General features: G+C 38.8%; 1 long non-coding RNA gene across 1 annotated transcript; it reads left to right on the top strand.

Moving 5' to 3' along the window:
• The first annotated feature begins 4,873 nt into the window (after nucleotides 1-4,873).
• Nucleotides 4,874-14,169, top strand: LOC122674341. Its single transcript, XR_006334955.1, has 3 exons — nucleotides 4,874-4,992; nucleotides 8,398-8,504; nucleotides 13,901-14,169. It is a non-coding gene; the product is annotated as an uncharacterized LOC122674341 (long non-coding RNA).
• The last annotated feature ends 8,983 nt before the right edge of the window (nucleotides 14,170-23,152 follow it).

The raw sequence follows: 23,152 nt of genomic DNA, 5'->3' as shown, positions 1-23,152 counted from the left end.
GGAAGAGATGTGGAGAGATGCAGGACAAAAAAAGAAACAAGACCGTGAAATAGTATGACCAACAGGGTAAACGGTGGTTTGATTAACTAGGATGGACAAGACTGGGAGAGAAATAGTTTTGAGAGAAAACTTAAAGTCCTTCTTTGCCCATGTGACAAACACTGTTACTATCCACATGAAAGGAGGGGCGAACCAGACACTAGAACTAGAGGAGATGTCAGGACCAAAGATGGAAATTTTAGCTTCATCAGTGTAGCGATGTTTTTTCAACTCTAGGGGGCTAGATGAAATTAGAAAGGGATGGAGAAGAGAAACCAAGGTCAAATATAAGTAATCCAGCACTTAGCAGTTTAATAAAGGAGGAGAGACTAGCAAAGAAGAGAAGCTACAAAGGAGACAGAAAGACACGCAGATAACTGAGCTGCCACAGAAGCCACAAGAATAGTGTTTCCAGAAGGAGTGATCACATCAGCTCGCTCTTACCAAAAAAAATAAATTAAAAAAACCCTTCTTAGAATTATTTGTATTCAGTTTGAGGGTTCAGCAAATAAATGATATTTGTACTGTTTGGGGACTGATATGAAAATCATATCAAAATTAAAAAGTAAAAACACAAGCATATGGAAATCAAATTTTTTTTTAAATGCCTCAAACAGACCCAGCTGGGTTTTATTTTTAAAAAGGCAGGATAGGTTGCTGAACAATATTTCATGTAAAGATTGAAACTTGATAGGATTGGTTTAATTGTGAGGCTTTAGAAAAATGTCAATAATGAGCTTTGTGAGACTTTAGAAAAAATGTCAATAATAAAATGTTTATGAGATTCACTTTGCAGAAGTGTTAGGACATAGCTTGATAGATGATAGTGAATGTCCATTTCAAAGAGAGGGGTCTGATAGTAAAATGGGAGAATTTAATAATAAGATCTGCTTGGCTGGAACAAAAATGATACCCTCAATTGCTTTATGGGGCTTCCTAGGTGGCTCAGTTGGTAAAGAATCCGCTTGCCAAGCAGGAGATGTCGGTTTGATCCCTGGGTTGAGAAGATTCCCTGGAGTATGAAGTGGAAATCTACTCCAGTATTCTTGCTTGGAAAACCCCATGGACAGAGAAGCCTGGCGGGCAACAGTCCATGGGGTTGCAAACAGTCGGACATGACTTAGTGACTGAACAACAATATGAAGGTATGAAGTCTGTGAAGCTATAAAAGAGGCAATGGTGATTCTCAAGGGCAGGGGGAGAGGGCTAGCTAGGCCAGGGGGAGAAGTGGTAGGTGTCTACTAGCACTTGATATTTATCAACATACCCCATAAACATCAAATCCAAATAAAAATTTTGTGCCCTCTAAGCCAACCGTTCACAGCAAGTCCTCTGGCCCTGATGTGACCAGACCAGACTGCCAGCCCACCCCAAGCCCTCCTTCATGCAAAGGCTGGTATAATTAATGAGCTGAATTTCTCAGTGGTTAAGATTTTGAGCTCTGGACTCCACCAGGCTTTGTTGGAACCCTAGTTTTTCCCAATATTAATTGAGTGACCATGTTTAGAGACTTAAGACATCTAAACTGCTTTTCCCTTATTCATGAAAAGTGGATTACAGAAGTAACTTCATAAAGTTATGCTGAGAATTAAATGAGAAAATAAACAAAGCATTTAGCATAGTGCCTGTAATCTCCATTAAACCAGAAGTAATTGTGTATTGGGTTCAAAATGTAATACTACATGAGAGGCATTTGAGCCTGGAACACACCAATGAAGAATAGGAATGCGACTAGCATCTCATGACAGTGATTGTTGCTCTGCTGGGAAGGAGGAAATGGATATCTCCAGCTGTAGCTCAGTCTATAAATCTAACCCTCCTTCCACTGCCCTACTCTGCTCTACAGATGCCTGTATAGACTAACAGATCATTTACTATCCGATCATGTATAAATGGGCATTTGCTATCAATGATTTGTTGTTGTTTAGTCACTCAGTCATTTTCGACTCTTGCAACCCCATGGACTATAGTATGCCAGGCTCCTCTGTCTAGGGGATTTTCCAGGCAAGAATACTGGAGTGGGTTGCCATTTCCTTCTCCAGGGGATCTTCCCCACCCAGGGATTGAACCTGTGTCTCTTGTGTCTCCTGCATTGGCAGGCAGACTTATTACCACTGAGCTACCAGGGAAGCCCTGTAAATGATACTGTGTTGTTAAAAAAAAAGTATGGATTTTTCTCAGATGACATTCCATTTCTCTCTGTCACTGTACTTTTTCAGTTTGGGGTGTGTAATAAATGGATTTCTGAGCCTGTTTTAAGTGACATAATCAATCATTGTTCAAAGCCTCCACTGGCCAACACTTCTAAGTCTGCATTGTGACCTGGAGATCCTCACTGGCCTAAACTTTACATCACAATAGGCTCGGCTAGGCAGTTTTGAAATCCAAGGGCTGTGGTCAAAGTAGGACCTCCCCTCCGGAAGCACAAAGTGTTCTGTTTGTGTTGCAAAGGGTGTGGCTTTAGAAGCTAGTTAAATAATCTGAACACAAAGGCCTCTAGCTCCTGCAGAGCACTCTGCAGTGAACTGACTCAGCGGAAAGTGGTGGGAAAGGAAGCTTGTTCTTAGATTTCAGAACCCTCCAGAGCTACACCCTCCCAACTCAGTTCTGTCCCAGTTCAACAGGAAGGGGGTTTCATCAGCTAATATGCAACACGGCACGCTCACACACTGGGCAGAAGAGAGTATAACCCACAGGAAAGTCTGCTGGAGTCCACTGCCTGCTCATTACAACTTCCCCACAGCCTTCAGCTTTCTCCTTGTTCCCTTCAAGCAAAATCTCACTGCTCTCACAGACTGATAACAGGAGGCCCTCTAACCATGCTGAAGCACCTTTAGCAGCTGCTCTGAAAGAGACTGCAAAATCAAACATCCCAGTTAACATTGGGGGCATTTCTGAATATTGCAATAGATGCTTCGATTATCAAAGTCCAAGAGAGGTCTCATTTCGAAAGCAAAATATTGATGTGTTACACATACGTTGAACACAAATTAACTGGAAACTTAAAATCTACCAGAAGTTTCCATCATATACTTTTTAAGGTTCTACACACACACACACACACACACACACCCTACTACAGTCATTAAAGTCATCCTTCAGTTCACTTCAGTCGCTCAGTCGTGTCTGACTCTGCAACCGCATGGACTGACTGCACGCCAGACTTCCCTGTCCATCACCAACTCCCGGAGTTTACTCAAACTCATGTCCATTGAGGCAGTGATGCCATCCAACCGTCTCATCCTCTGTCGTCCCCTTCTCCTCCTGCCTTCAATCTTTCCCAGCATCAGGGTCTTTTCAAATGAGTCAGTTCTTCATATCAGGTGGCCAAAATATTGGAGTTTCAGCTTCAGCATCAGTCCTTCCAATGAATATTCAGGACTGATTTCCTTTAGGATGGACTGGTTGGGTCTCCTTGCAGTTCAAGGGACTCTCAAGAGTCTTCTCCAACACCACAGTTCAAAGGCATCAATTCTTCGGCGCTCAGCTTCCTTTATAGTCTAACTCTCACATCCATATATGACCACTGGAAAAACCATACCTTTGACTAGACAGACCTTTGTTGGCAAAGTAACGTCTCTGTTTTTTAATATGCTGTCTAGGTTGGTCACAACTTTTCTTCCAAGGAGCAAGCATCTTTTAATTTCATGGCTGCAATCACCATCTGCAGTGATTTTAGAGCCCCCCCAAAATAAAGTCTGTCACTGCATCCATTGTTTCTCCATCTATTTGCCATGAAGTGATGGGACCAGATGACATGATCTTAGTTTTCTTTCACTTTCATCAAAAGGCTCTTTAGTTCTTCTTCACTTTCTGCCATAAGGGTGGTGTCATCTGCATATCTGAGGTTATTGATATTTCTCCTGGCAACCTTGATTCAAGCTTGTGCTTCCTCCAGCCCAGCGTTTCTCATGATGTACTCTGCATATAAGTTAAATAAGCAGGGTGACAATGTACAGCCTTGACATACTCCTTTCCTAATTTGGAACCAGTCTGTTGTTCCATGTCCAGTTCTAACTGTTGCTTCCTGACCTGCATACAAATTTCTCAGGAGGCAGGAAAGGTGGTCTTGTATTTCTATCCCTTTAAGAATTTTCCAGTTTGTTGTGATCCACATGGTCAAAGGCTTTGGCGCAGTCAATAAAGCAGAAGTAGACTTCATATAAATAGGGTGCATTTTAGAAACTGTTATGTAATTTAAAATCCTCTGACCCATATATCTGAAATTAGGAAAAAGGAAGCCTGAATTATGCAAAATCAGTCCTTATTGATTAGATTCCCCTCTTACTTACTCAACTCTTAATTTTACTCTGATGATTTTGCTTAAAGACCACTTAGCCAACTTCAGCCAAAGAAGATGTAGAAACTTTTTCAGGAAAAAGACTACATATAGTTTTCCATTCTATCAATAAGATTAATATTCTGTGGAACTTACATTCCAAGGCTATAAATATTCAAGAAAAATCATTTACTAGGATAAAGAAACAATTAATTTACCCTTCCTTCAACTATAAGAAAGCCAATTACTTTAAAAACAAAGTAATTTTTTTAAGTTTCATGAATTACATATAACACTACATTTACAAAAAGTTCAAAACTATGCATAAATAGTTAAGCCTTTCTTGTGAGATTTTTTGCCAAAAATCAGTTAAAGTTATCGCCAGGACAACTCAGTATGTTGACAGTGACCTATAAGTTAAAATTTAATATGTTCCTGAATGTTTTTATTAAAGTTTTTTAAACAGTTAAAATATATGTAATTGATAAAATATATGACTTCCTTCACTTTATCAAGGTTACTAACCATAATCTGTTTTTTTAATGTTTTTCTCAAAGCTTTTCTTTCTATAATGGATTATAGGACTCCTTTCATACTCTGGAAGCTGTGAAGTGGGAACAGTAAAGAATAAACAGCATTGTCTATAATTATGTGACACTAGAACTCCATGAAAGGTGAGGTTCCTTACAAAAAGAGGAAGTAAGGAATATTTTGGTTTAAATTATTTCAGTTAACATTAGTCTTTGGAAAATATATATTCATTCCCTGAAGAAAGGGTATTGAGTATCTACTATATATTAGACAGTGTTCTAGTTTCTGGAACTACACAGAGAGTAGGGTAGATAGATGGGGTTCCTGCTCCCACTGATCCTATGTTCCCACAGAGGAAAGTGAAAGTGTTAGTCACTTGGTCATGTCCAACCCTTTTCGACCCCATGGACTGTAGCCCGCCAGGCTCCTCAGTCCCTGGAATTCTCCAGGCAAGAATACTGGAGTGGTTAGCCATTCCCCTTGTCCAGGGGATCTTCCCAACCCAGGGATGGATCTTGTGTCTCCCACATTGCAGGCAGATTCTTTACCATCTGAGCCACCAGCAAAGCCCCTGTGGAAGAAGACAGACGTTAAACACACGGACAAGCAAATCAACAAGAGAATATGACCTAGTGCCAAGTGCAAGGAGAAAATGACCACAGAGTGCTGTGTCATAGAACGACCACAAGTTGGGTTGCCAGGCTTAGCAAATAAACACTCAGGAAACCGAGATCAATTTCAATTTCAGATGGACAATGAATAATTTTTTAGTGCAAACACATCCCAGGAAATATCTGGGACATGTGTTTACAAAAAAAATTATTTGCTGCTTATCTGAAATTTAATTTGAACTCAGCCTCCTGTATTTTGTCTGGCAACCCTACCTGGGTGACTGCTTAAATAGGAAGGTTGGGAAAGGCCTCTGTGAGAAGGTGATATTGATGGCACACCAGAAATAAGCACAAGTCCTAAAGCAGAAACGTGTGTGTGTGTGTGTGTGTGTGTGTGTGCAAATCATACTGTTTAAAGATTGTGACAGTCAGAAACGACCAAGAGAGCTCTTTCCTACCTAGTACTGGGAATCCGGTAAGACTTGTTAACAGGCAGGGTTTGGAGTGTCCCGTGTCACATGTAAGAGGCGTTCATAGGAAAGTCAGATGGAAGAGGACACACTTGCAGAGAAATATGTCAACCTGAGGTCTGGAAAACTGAGCAGGGGAGAGTTCAGAACCGGAAGGGCCCTTGGGAAGACGTTAAGATTGTAACTGAGTTCCTTCCAGCATCAGGGAAACCCCACAGGGCGTAACTTGACTCCCTTCACAACGTAACTCCTTTTTCAAACTATTTCTTTAATAAAAAGTAGGGGAAAGTGGAGAAGGAAATGGCAACCCACTCCAGTATTCTTGCCTGGAAAATCCCATGGACTGAGGTTCCTGGTAGGCTACAGTCCATGGGGTCGCAGAGTCGGCCACGACTGAGCGACTTCACTTCACTTCCCCCAAATTATAAATAAATATATATGGATTTTAAAATAAATAAATAAATAAAAAGTAGGGAAAAAGAATGGAGGGAGCATGCAGAGCCAGACACAGCAATTTGGGGAAAAGATGATTACCGTTAGGAGGAAACCTGGACCACCCAGCCCACACTTCAGAGCATCCAACAGTGAGGGGTGGGGACACCCTGAGCAGATCAGGGAGCCTTTGGGACCAGCAGACAAGATGTGTGCTGCCTGAAACAGAGAAAATGGACCTATGTACAACAAACATACAAACACACGCATATATATACATACTGTGAATGTTGGAATATACATGCAGTTTTGCTTTCCATATACTTGTACAACATGTTTCAGATGGTATTATATCACAGTGAACCCTCTGTAAATTTCCAAGTTTCTCTCAATGACATATATTGGAGACCTTTCTACATCAGTATACACAGATCTACTTCAATCTTTTCAACTCCTACATAGTAACTCTAGCATGTGGGTACACTGCCGTTTAAACATCCTCTGACTCACGAGCATTTAAGTCATTACCAGTGTTTGGCCTAATGCTGCTAGGACCGAGGTTCTCAAATTGTGTGGGTGCTGTAAACACACAGCAGTGTCACAAATATTTTTCAGTTTTGAGGTAAGCACAGCCAAACCTGTCACACACTACATAAACTACTACTACAATATGACTATTAAATTTGGGTCTAAGTACTTAATAGAACCATTAGATATTTTTTTTTTGTCCTAGGGTTTACCATAAAAAAAAATCGCCAAGACAGTAAAAATGCCATGAACCAAGAGCATCTGAGAATCTCTGTGCTGGGAGCATCCTTACACATGCCTATGTGTGTACACCATCTCAGAGGTCCTAAGAAGTGGCCTGTTTCTTTTGTTATTTTAATTCAATAGAACTTGTGTTAAAAAGAAATACTTTCAACCTATCCTCACATTTTTTTCCTTGAAGATCTATTTTACAAACTTATTTTCAACAAATCCTCAGCTAGCAGACTTTCATAATTCACTTTGGCAGTCATACTACTGATACTGTGAGCTGGTATATTTCAAACAACTTTTATTTCCCCCCAACTTTATATTTTTAAAAACCTATAACAGTGATATGACTGCAGATAGTATAATTTAAAAATACACTTACTTTAGATATGTGTGAACAGAAAGAAATGCATAAGACGTTCCTTCTTGATTTGTGTATTGTAAAAGTTCAAATGAAAGATTAACAAGTCATAATTTTGTTGTGTAGTATTTATACCAACAGACTTCAGTAATGATGAACATAATTTCAGCAGATTTATGACATTGCTGGATTTCAAAATAAAAGTCTACTGTTGGTGCTTCATCTCACATGCCGAGAGACAGACAATCCAGACTTTCCACAGCAACTGATGACATGCTGGGAAGTTACTGTGAGGGTTAAAAAAAAACAACCCTTTCAACTCTAAGCCAGACTTTATATTCTTAACAATACATTCTCAAATATTTAAAAAGCAATCGAATTCAATGGTTTACCAAATCACTACAAAATACCATTAGCTAATATATCTGAGGACAAAGGTCTCCCTAAGCCATGTCACAGAATGTTCCTACCGTGGTTTCCATGGCTTGTTAATTATACCCATTGCTCAAGAGTCACGGGCATTAAAGAGGCAAGTCTATCCTGCAATGTTTTATTATCACTGTCATTACAGCTGCTGCTTCCTCAAGCACTTTCAGTAAACGCTTGTCAAGGACTAGTTTAGCTGGAATTTAATCATTATTTTAAAATCACTGGTTATTGTCAGCCTTAATGTTTCTATCACTGAACACAAAGTAATAATACTTATTTCCTGTTTCCTGAGACTGTATAATAAAGTTTGTATTATGATTTGCTGAATATTATGCATGATAAAACACTTGTGAAAACATTTTATCAGAGCATTCTTCTGACAAAGCAGTCCAGAAGGAAAATCTCAAAAGAACTATCTTCCTTTGATGGCTGTGAAAACAGATTTTCAGAAATTTTTATCTACTTATATGATGTTTATCTTTTTACCAGAGTTATGAGTGAAACCAAAGGGAATGCAAAGAAAGCTCTAGAAGAATGAACATGGTGATTCTGCTGGATTTAGTGACTTTCTGGTTTTAAAATCATCCAAATCCCAAGTAAGTAATGAGAGTTACTTGTACCTACACTAAATTCCAAGGTGATGACTATGGCAACTTCTAGATATATAGAGGTGAGTCATAAACTGAGGCTTAGGTGTCCCCAAGATGTAAATAGTCTTTGACGTGGCTACTCAAGACATTTTGAGTTTACATGAATTGCCTATGAACTCCGTGAACTCGTAATAAAGAGAGTGTCACTGGACTGTGTTCAAGATATAACCATATGGGCCTCTCATGCAGACTCCACCCTGAGTTTCAACCAATTTCAACAGGCTTGAGATCTTTGTCAAGATGTGCTCCAGTACAAATACTCCATGTCAAATACAGAGAGACCACTGCAGTTGTAAGTAAAACTAGGACTTAGTTTAAGGAATATCTTTATACTATAAAATGTATAATGGGGGGAGGGTCAGGAAGATCCCCTTGGAGAAGCAAATGGCTATCCACTCTAGTATTCTTGCCTGGAGAGTGCCATGGACAGAGGCTACATTCCGTGGGGTTGAAAGAGTCAGACACAACTGAGCAAATGACACTTTTTTTTATGCAGAGGAGGGCTTCCCTGATGGCTCAGACAGTAAAGAATCTACCTGCAAACTGGGAGACTTTTATTCAATCCCTGGGTGAGGAAGATGCCCTGGAGAAGGGAATGGCTACCCACTCCAGTACTCTTGGCTGGAGAATTCCATGGACAGAGGTGCCTGGTGGACTACAGTCCATTGGGGTCACAAAGAGTCAGACACAACTAAGTGACTTTCACTTCTAAGCTTAATATAGTATAATATTTAAAGGGTTGTCAATGCAATGCAGGGGAAAAACAGCTTTAATTGAACTTTTTATTACATTACTATTGCCTGTTTTATAAAGTCAGAGAACATTTTCTCATTGCAAGTTGATTCTATTTGAAAACTGAGCATCTCAGGTTTTTGAAGACTAGTGTTGAGAAGGCACATGGCTTTCTAAGTCAGAATCTTGTCAAATCAAATCTCTTATGATTATACACTGGAAATAACAAATAGATTCAAGGGATTAGATTTGATAGACAGAGTGCCTGAAGAACTATGAACAAAGGTTAGTGACCTTCTACAGGAGGCAGTGATCAAAACCATCCCCAATAAAAAGAAATGCAAAAAGGTAAAACGATTGTCTGTCGAGCCCTTACAAATAGCTGAGAAAAGAAGAGAAGTCAAAGACAAAGAAGAAAAGCAAAGATACATCCATCTGAATGCAGAGTTCCAAGGAATAGCAAGGAGAGATAAGAAAGCCTTCCTCAGTGATCAATGCAAAGAAATAGAAGAAAACAACAGAATGGGAAAGACTAGAGATCTCTTCAAGAAAATTAGAGATACCAAGGGAATATTTCATGCAAAGATAAGCATAATAAAGGACACAAATGGTATGGACTTAACAGAAATAGAAGATAAGAAGAAGAAGTAGCAAGAACACCCAGAAAGACTATACAAAAAAAGATCTTCATGACCCAGATAACCACGATGGTGTGATCACTCACCTAGAGCCAGACATCCCTGAGTGTGAAGTCAAGTGGGCCTTAGGAAGCATCACTATGAACAAAGCTAGTGGAGGGGATGGAACTCGAGCTGAACTATTTCAAATCCTAAAAGATGATGCTGTAAAAGTGCTGCACTCAATATGCCAGCAAATTTGGAAAACTCAGCAGTGGCCACAGGAACAGGAAAAGTTCACTTTTCATTCCAATCCCAAAGAAGGGCAATGCCAAAGATTGTTCAAACTAGCACATAATGGCACTCATTTCACATGCTAGCAAGATAATGCTCAAAATCCTCCAAGCTAGGCTTCAACAGTACATGAATAGAGAATTTCCAGATGTTCAAGCTGGATTTAGAAAAGGCCGAGGAACCAGAGATCAAATTGCCAACATCCGCTGGATCATAGAAAAAGCAAGAGAGTTCCAGAAAAACATCTCTTTCTGCTTCATTGACTACGCCAAAGCCTTTGACTGTGTGGATCACAACAAACTGTGGAAAATTCTTAAAGAGATGGGAATACCAGACCAGCTTACTTGCCTCTTGAGAAACCTTTATGCAGGTCAAGAAGCAATAGTTATAATCAGACATGGAACAACAGACTGATTCCAAATTGGGAAAGGAGTACATCAAGGTTGTATATTTTCACCCTGCTTATTTAACTTATATGCAGAGTACATCATGTGAAATGCTAGGCTAGATGAAGCACAAGCTGGAATCAAGGTTGCCAGGAAAAATATTAATAACCTCAGTTATGCAGATGATACCACACTTATGGCAGAAAGCAAAAAGGAACTAAAGAGCCTCTTGATGAATGTGAAAGAGGAGAGTAGGAGAAGCTGACTTAAAACTCACTATTAAAAAACTAAGATCATGGTATTCAGTCCCATCACTTCCTGGCAAATAGATGGGGAAACGATGGAAACAGTGACAGACTTTATTTTCTTGGGCTCCAAAATCATTGCAGATGGTGACTGCAGCCATGAAATTAAAAAATGCTTGCTCCTTGGAAGAAAAGCTATGACCAACCTAGACAGCATATTAAAAAGCAGAGGCATTACTTTGCTGACAATGGCCCGTCTAGTCAAGGCTATCGTTTTTCCAGTAGGCATGTATGGATGTGAGAACTGGACCATAAAGAAGGCTGAGCACCAAATAATTGATGCTTTTGAACTGTGGTGTTGGAGAAGACTCTTGAGAGCCCTTTGGACGAAAAGGAGATCAAACAGTCAATCCTAAAGGAAATTAGTCCTGAATATTATTCATTGGAAGGATTGATGCTGAAGCTCCAATTCTTTGGCCCCCTGATGCAAAGAGACAACTCATTGGAAAAGACCCTGATGCTGGGAAAGATTTAAGGCAGGAGGAGAAGGGGATGAAAGAGGATGAGATGGTTAGATGGCATCACCAACTCAATGAACGTGAGTTTGAGCAAGCTCCGGGATATGATAAAGGACAGGGAAGCCTGGCGTGATGCAGTCCATAGAGTCACAAAGAGTTGGACACAACTGAGTGACTGAACAACAAGCCAGAGGCTTGACTCAGTTATTGGAACATAGGTTATACTTCTCTCTAAGATGACTCGGGGAAGAAAGCAGGTTGATAATCATTCATCTGGATATTCTACTTGCACCATATAAAACTAGACCAGTTTCTCCAGCGGCCTCAACTTCCTTCCTTGGAAGCCATGGAGCAATAACTTTTAATTGGAGAATGATAACACCAACCCACATTCCCACTTTGTTGAGAGGGTTAATTAATATGTATGTTCTAAAGACACTTTTTAAAAAAATGTATTTATTTTTATTTTCTGTGCTGGGTCCTCGTTGCTGCACAGGCGTTTTCCTAGTTGTGGACAGCAGGGGCTGCTCTCTGGTTGTGACGTGTTGGTTTCTCACTGTGGCGGCTTGTCTTGTTGTGGGGCACAGGCTCTAGGGCTTGTGGACCTCAGTAGTTGCATTTCACAGGCTCAGAAGTTGGCAGCTCTCGGGCTCTAGAGCACAAGCTCAATAGAGTGGCGTACAGGCTTAGCTGCTCCAAGATGTGTGGGATCTTCCCGGATCAGGGATTGGACCCAACTTTCCTGCACTGGCAGGCAGATTCTCTACCACTGAGCCACAAGGGCAGCCCTTAAAGATACTTTTTAAAAAAAATTTAAATTAACTTATGTATTTTAATTGGAGGTTAATTACTTTACAATGCTATGGTGGTTTTGCCATACATGGACACGAATCAGCCACGGGTGTACATGTGTCCCCCCATCCTGAACTCCCCCTCCCACCGCCCAAGATACTTCTTGTAATGAAGGATCTTTTCACTGAAATAATAAAGATTGAAGTGATTTTTCTGTAAATCCATTAAGTACATATAATGATACAATTGATAGGCACAAAAATTCTAGGTTATGGGCCTTATTTGATAACACAAGAAATTTAGTAATAATGACTTTAAAAATCTGAAGAATATATAATATTTGGAAGAATTATGATACTAAGCAGTGGTGAAGGAATGAAGGAATCAGAAAATTCTCATTTCTCAACCAATTTAGTAATAACTAATTAGGCAAGAAATAGGAATGGATGCTAGAACTAGCTGATGAGTTTGGCTTGAGGAACAGGATTTTACAGTCTCAAAAATTTCTCTTTGCAAAATAATTACTAATTCCAAAATGTCAAAAAATTCATACTTTTACAGTAGAGAAGTCTCAGAGATACCATCTTATTCAAGTGATCAAAGTTAACATCACCAGTTAAGAGAACAGATGCTGTAATAAAATTTTTGCATCTTGTTTTATGTCCCTGCATATGTCTTGAATAGACTGTGTATCCCACTGTTGTGAAAATCGTATAAATCTTAGTTATGTTGAATTGGTTCATGGCTTTGGGGCTCTACTATATCCTTCTACTTTTCTGTATATTCATTCTATTAATTTTTGAGAGTTTGGTATTGAATCTCCAACTAAAAATCTTAATTTAGCTAATTTAAAAACTAATTGTAATATTTAGTGTAACTTTTTTCTGTATTTTCCAAGTCTCCTTTAAATGTGTTATCATGCTTTCATAATTTAAAAAATAAAAAAGAGGAAAAAAGTTAACGTCATCAGTAATGAAAAAATCAATACCATGTACCACACGATTAGATGTAAGGAAAATAGCACACCAACACTTCTGTGAAATTTTGTCCAAAAAAATGCATGACCTGGGGATAATTATGAGGAACCAGTAGATAAACCCTAGTTGAGGCTATATCTTCATAACAACTGACCTAAAATCTTCAAAAATGACATATTTGAGAAAGTTAAGGAAAGAAGGAGGAACTCTTCTAGAATAACTAGACGACAAGGTACCACAATTGATCCTAGATTACATCCTGACATGAACAGTATTGAGACAACTGGTCAACCTTGGACAAAGGCTCTGGGGAAAGGGTATACAGAAGTTTTTGTACTATTCTTGCAAAGTTTCTCTCAGCTTGAAATTGCTCCCACATTAAAAGTGAAAAATAAAAATGTTGTAAAAGTCCTATTCTTTGACTAGGACTCCAGTGATTGAATATCCCAACAGTCAAGTTCATAAAAGAAATAATCTGACACATTTGCATAACCAAGTTTAAACACTGAACACAAGGTAAGTGGTGACTCCCCACACACCTCACCAGTGAATCACCAGTGTGTGTTGTTATTGTTAGTACTTAACATTCATCCAGCGCCCACATTGTGGTACATAATATAGCATAAGTAATGGTTTCCTCAAGGAGTTGTTCTAAAAAATAAAAATTTACATATACATAGGCACATATCTAAATACATTGTTATGAAGGGATGGGAAGTCATGGCTCAGACCTCACAAAGACAAAACTAGATTCAGGCTATTCCTCTCCTTTTTCTTTCAGGTTAAAGGAGGTACAAGCCCAGGTGTTCACACATTACCAAATTACTGCCCTGTAGTTTGGAAGGAATGATGATGGCATCCTGTTTGTGGTCATGGCCAGTTGAGTGTGACACGACACCTGTGCAACCCCAGGCCATTGACATTTCAGCAAGGCTGTGTAATTAAAGTGGTAACTCATATTAATTAGAAATATGGTGACTTTCAGGATGCAGCAGAAGCCCTCTGTCTACCTGACTTTCAGTTACAAATGGGGTCAGAGGAACCCAATAAAGGCAGAACCTGGAGTAACCTGGGGGGCTGTCACTTATTTTAAATCAGAGCTCCCTGAACATTCCGCTCAGTAGCCAGGAGGTAAAATTTTAGTGCTGAATCTTGAAAAATCTCTTTAACTCTCTCATGTTTATGACAAAATCTACCCTTCCCTCTTCCAACAGTGTGTTTAAAAGAAACATTTGTTTATTATTATATAGAACACAGACTGCCATCTATAGAATTGGTGCAGATATAAATTGGAAAGAACCATAGCTCATTTAAACCATTGAATCTCTGAAAATTACATCAACAAAGTCAGGGATTGTAGAGATCTTCTATGCAAATCCTATTATAAGTGGGACGCTTTGGAGAAAATTTTATTGGTAAACTAGTAGTAATAACAACAATAACTGAATGTTTACTAAGGGCAGGGCAAGATTCTAAATACCAACACAGAATGATTCTTACAATCCTCATAACCCTAAAAGGGCATATTATTGTTATTCCACTTTATAGTTGAAAATATTGTGACTCAGAAATGATAAGTAACCTATCCTAAGTTGCACAGCTGATAAGTGGGCAAACAAGAATTTGAAGGCAGGCAGTTTGGGTCCAGAACCTAAGTTCTTAATGATAATATCATACCAGTCTAACTGTTAGAGAGCTTTACAAGTTATCACCACCACTATTCTAGTCCAACTTTTTCCATTCTATCTATCAGGTCAGAAATTACAACATTTTAAATCCAGGGAATTCAGAATAGTCACTCTAGGACATAAGCCAATCCAGCTATTGTTCAAAAAGTGTTAGCTAAATTAAAATGACACCAAGAATCAAAATATATTTGAGATGAAACTGAAATTTTAATTTAATAACTGTAAATGTCAGGTAATTAAGACATGGATTAATGAGTAGAACATCAATATCAATTTTATTACTTTTTTAAGTGACAAAAGCTCTGTTTCCCACACCCTTCAATCCATACCCAGCCTTGTAGGCATACATGTATAAAGTGATTTAAACATTCAGTGTATCTAAAAACATCCCAAATTAAAGATAGCATCTGTAACCCAGGAAACAAATTTTTCTGATTCTTTTTTTAAAATGTTGATTAGATAATAAGGAATTATAAAGCACTAAACTTTATCTTATACATTCTCTTTAAACTTCTCATACCTGTGTGTATGTGTTATATGTGTATGTGAAATAATGTTAAATCTGTTCATGTATAAGTAAACAGGATTCATATTCTAAAGCATTCTAAACACTTGTATAGGTCAGTGGTAAACATCTCTGAAAAAAATATCTTTGACCACCTCTGAAAAAAAGTTCAGCTCAAGCAACCTTGACATCAATGAGCATGAATAATAATAAAAGTTTTAACTTTTTATCATTTATAATTTAATTAAGTTTTATATATAGCAGTAACAGGATATAAATACTGGTGTGCATAGCAAATATAGTCTGGTTGGAATATATCTCTATAACATAAAATGATGGATCTACTTTCTGAAATTCAAGAGGCCTAGATTCAACATGTAGCTTCACCAAACCGTGTGACCTTGAGTAAGTTCCTTAACCATTTCAAGCTGACTTGCTCCTCTATAAACTGTGACAATGAAACTATTTATTTAAAGGATTGCTTAGTTAATTTTAAGTTCAAAAATCTAGCCCTAAAAACAACAAGATCTTGGAGAAAAGAACCTAACATTAATATGTCAGAGAGCCTTCAGGGACTAAGAATCTACCTGCCAATGCAGGAGATGCAAGAGACGTGGGTTTGATTCTTGGGTTGGGAAGATCCCCTGGAGCAGGAATGGCAACCCACTCCAGTATGCTTGCCTGGAGAATTCCGAGGACAGTGGAGCCTTGTGGCTATAGTCAATGGGGTCACAAAGAGTCGGACATAACTGAGCATGCACAGGCAGGCACACGGGGGCTAAGAAAGTGAGATTAAAGCAACACTTGAAGCCAGTAACCAGGCAGAATTCAGATCAGGGTAACAGTGGAAATGGAGATAAAACCACCATAGAAGACAATGTATGAGAAGAGATGACAAAAGAAATAACTTATTTAAGATCATCTTAAAATAGGATTCAGATTTGTCAATTGTTAAAACTGTAGTATCTTTCTATTGCTTCTATAATAAAATTAGTATTTTTTATTCCTCTTCAGACCAAACTTCTAGCTAAGAGAAACTAGAAAAGCTAGACAATTTTTGTTTTTAAATCTATCTGAAAGGATCAGAGAGTTACAAAGACATTGAGGATTTGGGGGAGGGACCCAAAAGGAAAAGGAAACCCAGAGAGTTAATCTAAATTCTGTTAACTGCCAGTAACAGAAGTAAATTTTCTTGGAGCTTCAAAAACACTGAAACTGTATTTATAATGTATGGTAGTCAGTCAGAATAAAACCAGAAATACAAAAGTTATTAAATTAAATACAAAATGTGATTTAAAAAACAGAAGACAAACAGCCTCCCAGATAACCAAATGTTGGTGTTATTAATACCTGACAGGCACTTCAAGCCATATATTCAAGAAGCACTACAAATCCCAAGCAAAAGAGATATAAGAAAACCCTCCCTAGGCACATTGCTAAACTGCAAAAATTAAAAAAAAAAATCTTGCAAGCAGGGAATAAGACATATAACTTTCAATAAAAAGCAAAAATTATACTAAGAGCTAACCTCCCAACAAGAACAATGGAATAAGACAATAGAATGACTTGATTTAAAGTAACCAAAAAAACAAACTCAAAGCCAAAACTGCCAACCTAAAATTCTATCACACAATCAAAATGTCCTTTAACAAAAGCAAAATAAATATCTTGAGAAACCAAAAATGGATGGATTTGCTAACAGCAGATAATACTCGAGAAAATATTAAAGGAAGTTCTTCAGGCAGAAGGAAAATGATCCCAGATTATATCTCAAGAGAGTCAATAAAAAATGGAGAGCAAAAAAGAAAATATATGCAACTAATAGGTACTTGGAGGTTCTTAAAGGTGTAGAACTAAAATATACAACAATAATAACTCATATATCACAAGGGGGGTAAATATAGTTAAAGAGTGTTCTATCTTTTAACCAAGAAGGAGCTACTATATGGCACATGGAGCTCTGCTCAGTGTTATGTGGCAGCCTGGAGGGTAGGGGAATTTGGGGGAGAATGGATACATGTACATGTGTCCTGGGTGTTCATTGGAGGGACTGATGCTGAAGCTGAAACTCCAATACTTTGGCCACCTCATGCGAAGAGTTGACTCACTGGAAAAGACCCTGATGCTGGGAGGGATTGGGGGCAGGAGGAGAAGGGGATGACAGAGGATGAGATGGCTGGATGGCATCACCAACTCGATGGACACGAGTTTGAGTAAACTCCGGGAGTTGGTGATGGACAGGGAGGCCTGGCGTGCTGCGATTCACGGGGTCGCAAAGAGTCGGACACGACTGAGCGACTGAACTGAACTGAACTGAACATGTATGGCTGAGTCCCCTTCGCTGCTCACCTGAAACTAACAAAATATTGTTAACCGGCTATACTCCAATTTAAAATAAGTTAAGAAAATTTTTTTTAATTTAAGAAATGGTTTTTTTTTTTTTTTTTGTATTGTCCAAAAAGTGGAATTGGCAAAAGTACTAATTTATTTTAGGCTTCAGTAAATCAAGGATGCATGTGGTAATTATGGTAATCACAAAAAGAATAGTAGAAGAATTTGTAACAAAGTTCATAGAGGGGAAAAGTAATAAAAATGCTTGAAAAGAAGTGGGGGAAGGATATTAAAAGGAAACAGAAATAGTCAAACAAATGCAAAAATACAGTGCATTTACAGGCAGCAGTAATTTGCAATCAAGTGCATAAAGAGTAAATAAAAGCAAACTAAGTACTCTCATTGAAGACATCACTTGGGTGACCCTGGTGGCTCAAACAATTAAGGAATTCACATGCGATGCAGGAGACCTAGGTTTGATCCCTGGGTCAGGAAGATCCCCTGGAGAAGAGAATGGCAGTCCACCCCAGTATTTCTGCCTGGAGAATCCCATGGACAGAGGAGCCTGGCAGGTTATCGTCCATAGTGTCGCAAAGAGTCAGATACGACTGAGCAACTAAGCATTGTGGATAAATGTCTTCTCCTGATCTTTCAGCTTCACATCCTGCCATTCTTTCTTTTCTCACTAGTTCTCACCATACTAGTTTACACTCAGTTCTCAAATACACTAAGTGATTTTTCATGTCACGTCCTTTGCATATACTGTTCCCACTGCCTGAAATGCTTTTCCCTCTAGTCTTCCCATAGTTCTTTAGATAGATCTGAAAAATCTTCAAGTACTTTATTAAAAGGAAGTCAGTCACATGGTTTTCTACTCCTCAGCTTTTTGTTTCCTTCATAGCATTTTTCACATTTTATATTTATATTGCTAACTAATTTCTGACTAACCCCTAAAAAGTTAAGCTTCATTCATTTGTAAATTATGCACATATGTGAGTGTTTAGTATGTGCGTGTGCCCTGGAGTGTTTCAAGGGCTAAGGATAGAACAATGGATGAATTCCCTGTCCTAGTGGACCTACTTTCTAGTACAGGATATTATCACTGTGTTAACGTGAGAAGGCTGTGCAGCTCACAGAAATGAAGTAACTTGCATTCAGACACACAGCAGATATATAATGTCAAGACCATGATTTAAACTCACCCTAAAATTTAAAACAAGCACCCATCTTTTAGCATGAGAAGTTGCTGACAGATTGACCAAGAAGGACCATCTTTGTCTACCAAATGGAAAGACTGAAAGTGTTTTATTTATTTGAATAATCACATGTGTAAAGGATTTAGTATAATCCATTTGCATTGCCCATTTTTTTCAGGCGCTGCTCCTATTATAAGCCTTTGATATTTCCTTATCATACCTGTTAGTCCAAAAATAACTGGCTATGATCATGATCACTCAAAATTCCCAAAAGGATTACAGAAAAGCAACAGGGCAGTCATTACTTAGTACTTCTCTAAATCTCTAAGTGGTCTCTCTCTTTTGTGAGATGAGCAGAACTCCCAGAGAACTTCTAAAAGATTTTATGCCACTTAGCATAAAGTATATGCAAGTTCACAAGAAAAAAAGTACTTATTCCATTTCCCTGAGCTCTCTATTTTCCCTAAGTCATCTGATGTAAAACATTCCTGGGTCAGACAATTTCTCAGTTTAGTCAGTTAGACATCAATGTCAAGCAATAAAAAAAATTTTTATCATATAGAAGAAAAGGGATCAAAGGTAACCAGGTAAATCTCTACTCGTCCAGTTCTATTTATGATTCTTTTATTCCCACCACTGTAAGAACTATCCCTCTGTCATGTCCAATAAAGCAATGGTTTCCAAATCTGGCTGATCTAGGTGTGTTAAAAACCTAAGAGTTAGAATATAAATTACTGGCTTCATCCCCAAGAGATTTGATTCACAATGTCTGAGGTAGAGTCTAGGGATATTAAAATGGTCCTTAAGTCAATCTGAAGTCCAGTGTGGAAAATGTTATTCTAGGGAATTCCATTTTGTCTTTGATCCATTTCAGGGCATCTACAGATAGATGACAGATTTACAGATAGTGATGGAGAAGGGAATGGCAAACCACTTCAGTATTCTTGACTTGAGAACCCCATGAACAGTATGAAAAGGCAAAAAGACAGGACACTGAAGGATGAACGCCCCAGGTCAGTAGGTGCCCATATACTTCTGGAGATCAATGGAGAAATAACTCCAGAAAAAATGAAGGGGTGGAGCCAAAGCAAAAACAATACCCAGTTGTGGATGTGACTGGTGATAGAAGCAAGGTCCAATGCTGTAAAGAGCAATATTGCATAGAAATCTGGAATGTCAGGTCCATGAATCAAGGCAAATTGGAAGTGGCCAAAAAGGAGATGGAAAGAGTGAACATCAACATTTTAGGAATCAAGAGAACTAAAATGGACTGGAATGGATGAATTTAACTCAGATGACCATTATATCTATTACTGTGGGCAAGAATCCCTTAGAAGAAATGGAGTGGCCATCATAGTCAACAAGAGAGTCAGAAATGCAGGACTTGGATGCAATCTCAAAAACAACAAAATGATCTCTGTTCATTTCCAAGGCAAACCATTCAATATCACCCTAACCCAAGTCTATGCCCCAACCAGTAATGTTTAAGAAGCTGAAGTTGAATGGTTCTATGAAGACCTACAAGACCTTCTAGAACTAACATCCAAAAAAGATGTCCTTTTCATTATAGGGGACTGAAATGCAAAAGTAAGAAGTCAAGAAATACCTGGAGTAACAGGCAAATTTGGCCTTGGAGTACAGAATGAAGCAGAGCAAAGACTAATAGAGTTTGCCAAGAGAACGCACTGGCCATAGTAAACACCCTCTTCCAAGAACACAAGAGAAGACTCTACACATGGACGTCACCAGATGGTCAACACCAAAATCAGACTGATTATATTCTCTGCAGCCAAAGATGGAGAAGCTCTATGTAGTCAGCAAAAACAAGACCAGAAGCTGACTGTGGTTCAGATCATGAACTCCTTGTTGCCAAATTCAGACTTAAACTGAAGAAACGAAAACCACTAGACCATTCAGGTATGACCTATATCAAATCCCTTACGATTATACAGTGGAAGTGAGAAATAGATTTAAGGGACTAGATCTGATAGACAGAGTGCCTGATGAGCTATGTATGGAGGTTCGTGACACTGTACAGGAGGCAGTGATCAAGACCATCCCCAAGAAAAAGAAATGCAAAAAGCAAAATGGCTGTCTGAGGAGGCCTTACAAAGAGCTGTGAAAAGAAGAGAAGTGAAGGGCAAAGGAGAAAAGGAAGGATACACCCATCTGAATGCAGACTTCCAAAGAATAGTAAGGAAAGATAAGCAAGATTTCCTCAGTGCTCAGTGCAAAGAAATAGAGGAAAACAACAGAATGGGAAAGACTAGAGATCTCTTCAAGAAAATTAGAGATACCAAGGGAACATTTCATGAAAAGTTCAGCTCAGTAAATGACAGAAATGGTATGAACCCAACAGAAGCAGAAGATATTAAGAAGAGGTGGCAAGAATACACAGAACTATACATAAAAGATCTTCATGAACCAAATATTCATGATGGTGTGATCACTCACCTACAGCAAGACATCCTGGAATGTTAAGCCAAGTGGGCCTTAGGAAGCATCACTATGAACAAAGCTAGGGAGGTGATGGAATTCCAGTTGAGCTATTTCAAATCCTAAAAGATGATGCTGTGAAAGTGCTGCACTCAATATGCCAGCAAACTGGGAAAACTCAGCAGTGGCCACAGGGCTGGAAAAGGTCAGTTCTCACTCCAATCCCAAAAAAAAGCAATGCCAAAGAATGCCCAAACTACCGCACAATTGAACTCATCTCACAGGCTAGTAAAGGAATGCTAAAAATTTTCCAAGTCAGGCTTCAACAGAATGTGAACCGTGAACTACCAGATGTTCAAGCTGGTTTTAGAAGAGGCAGAGGAACCAGAGATCAAATTGCCAACATCCGCTGGATCATCAAAAAGCAAGAGAGTTCCAGAAAAACATCTTTTTCTGCTTTATTGACTATGCCAAAGCCTTTGACTATGTGGATCACAATAAACTGTGGAAAATTCTGAAAGAGATGGGAATACCAGACCACCTGACCTGCCTCCTGAGAAACCTGTATGCAGATCAGGAAGCAACAGTTAGAACTGGACATGGAACAACAGACCGGTTCCAAATCGGGAAAGGGAGTACGTCAAGGCTGTATATTGTCACCCTGCTTATTTAACTTATATGCAGAGTACATCATGAGAAACGCTGGGCTGGAAGAAGCACAAGCTGGAATCAAGATTGCAGGGAGAAATATCAATAACCTCAGATATACAGATGACACCATCCTTATGGCAGAAAACAAAGAAGAACTAAAGAGCCTCTTGATGAAAGTGAAAGAAAAGAAGAGAGTGAAAAAGTTGGCTTAAAGGTCAACATTCAGAAAACTAAGATCATGGCATCGGTCCCATCACTTCATGGGAAATAGATGGGGAAACAGCGGAAATAGTGTCAGACTTTATTTTTTTGGGTTCCAAAATCACTGCAGATGGTGATTGCAGCCATGAAATTAAAAGATGCTTACTCCTTGGAAGGAAAGTTATGACCAACTTAGACAGCATATTAAAAAGCAGAGACATTACTTTGTCCACAAAGGTCCGTCTAGTCAAGGCTATGGTTTTTCCAGTAGTCATGTATGGATGTGAGAGTTAGACTATAAAGAAAACTGAGCACCAAAGAATTGATGCTTTTGAACTGTGGTGTTGAAGAAGACTCTTGAGAGTCCCTTGGACTGCAAGGAGATCCAGCCAGTCCATCCTAAAGGAGATCCGTCCTGAATATCTATTGGAAGGACTGATGCTGAAGCTGAAACTCCAATACTTGGCCATCTGATGTGAAGAGCTGACTCATTTGAAAAAACCCTGATGCTGGGAAAGACTGAGGGCCGGAGGAGAAGAGATGACAGAAAATGAGATGCTTGGATGGCATCACCGACTCAATGGACATGAGCTCGAGTAAACTCCGGGAGTGGGTGATGGACAGGGAGGCCTGGTGTGCAGTCAGTCCATGGGGTCACAAAGAACTAGACACGACTGAGCGACTGAACTGAACTAATGGATTAAGAGAAACCAGCAATTCTCATTTAATATTTAAATATACATTGGTCCACTGAAGCCCACAGTTTCTAATCACTTGCTATTCAGTTATTCAGTTTCTATATTAAAAAGAAAAAAAAATAATGACTATTCATATTCTTGCTGACATTACATAGAGCTGCAATAGGAAGGTAAGAGTTCTTTTACAACCAGAGACCATTTTATATGTTTCCCAATGCAAACTACAAGATCTTCAATTTTCACCATACAATTCTGCAAAGTATGGGTCTCAAACTAAAACTGAAAAACAAAAATTGCCTAGAAAAGTATTTTTCTTGAATGAGGAAA

This window comes from Cervus elaphus, chromosome 18 (assembly GCF_910594005.1).
Source record: "Cervus elaphus chromosome 18, mCerEla1.1, whole genome shotgun sequence".
Taxonomy (NCBI): Eukaryota; Metazoa; Chordata; class Mammalia; order Artiodactyla; family Cervidae; genus Cervus; species Cervus elaphus.
The sequence above is the reverse complement of the archived record's forward strand: the minus strand, read 5'-3'. Positions and strand labels throughout refer to the sequence as shown.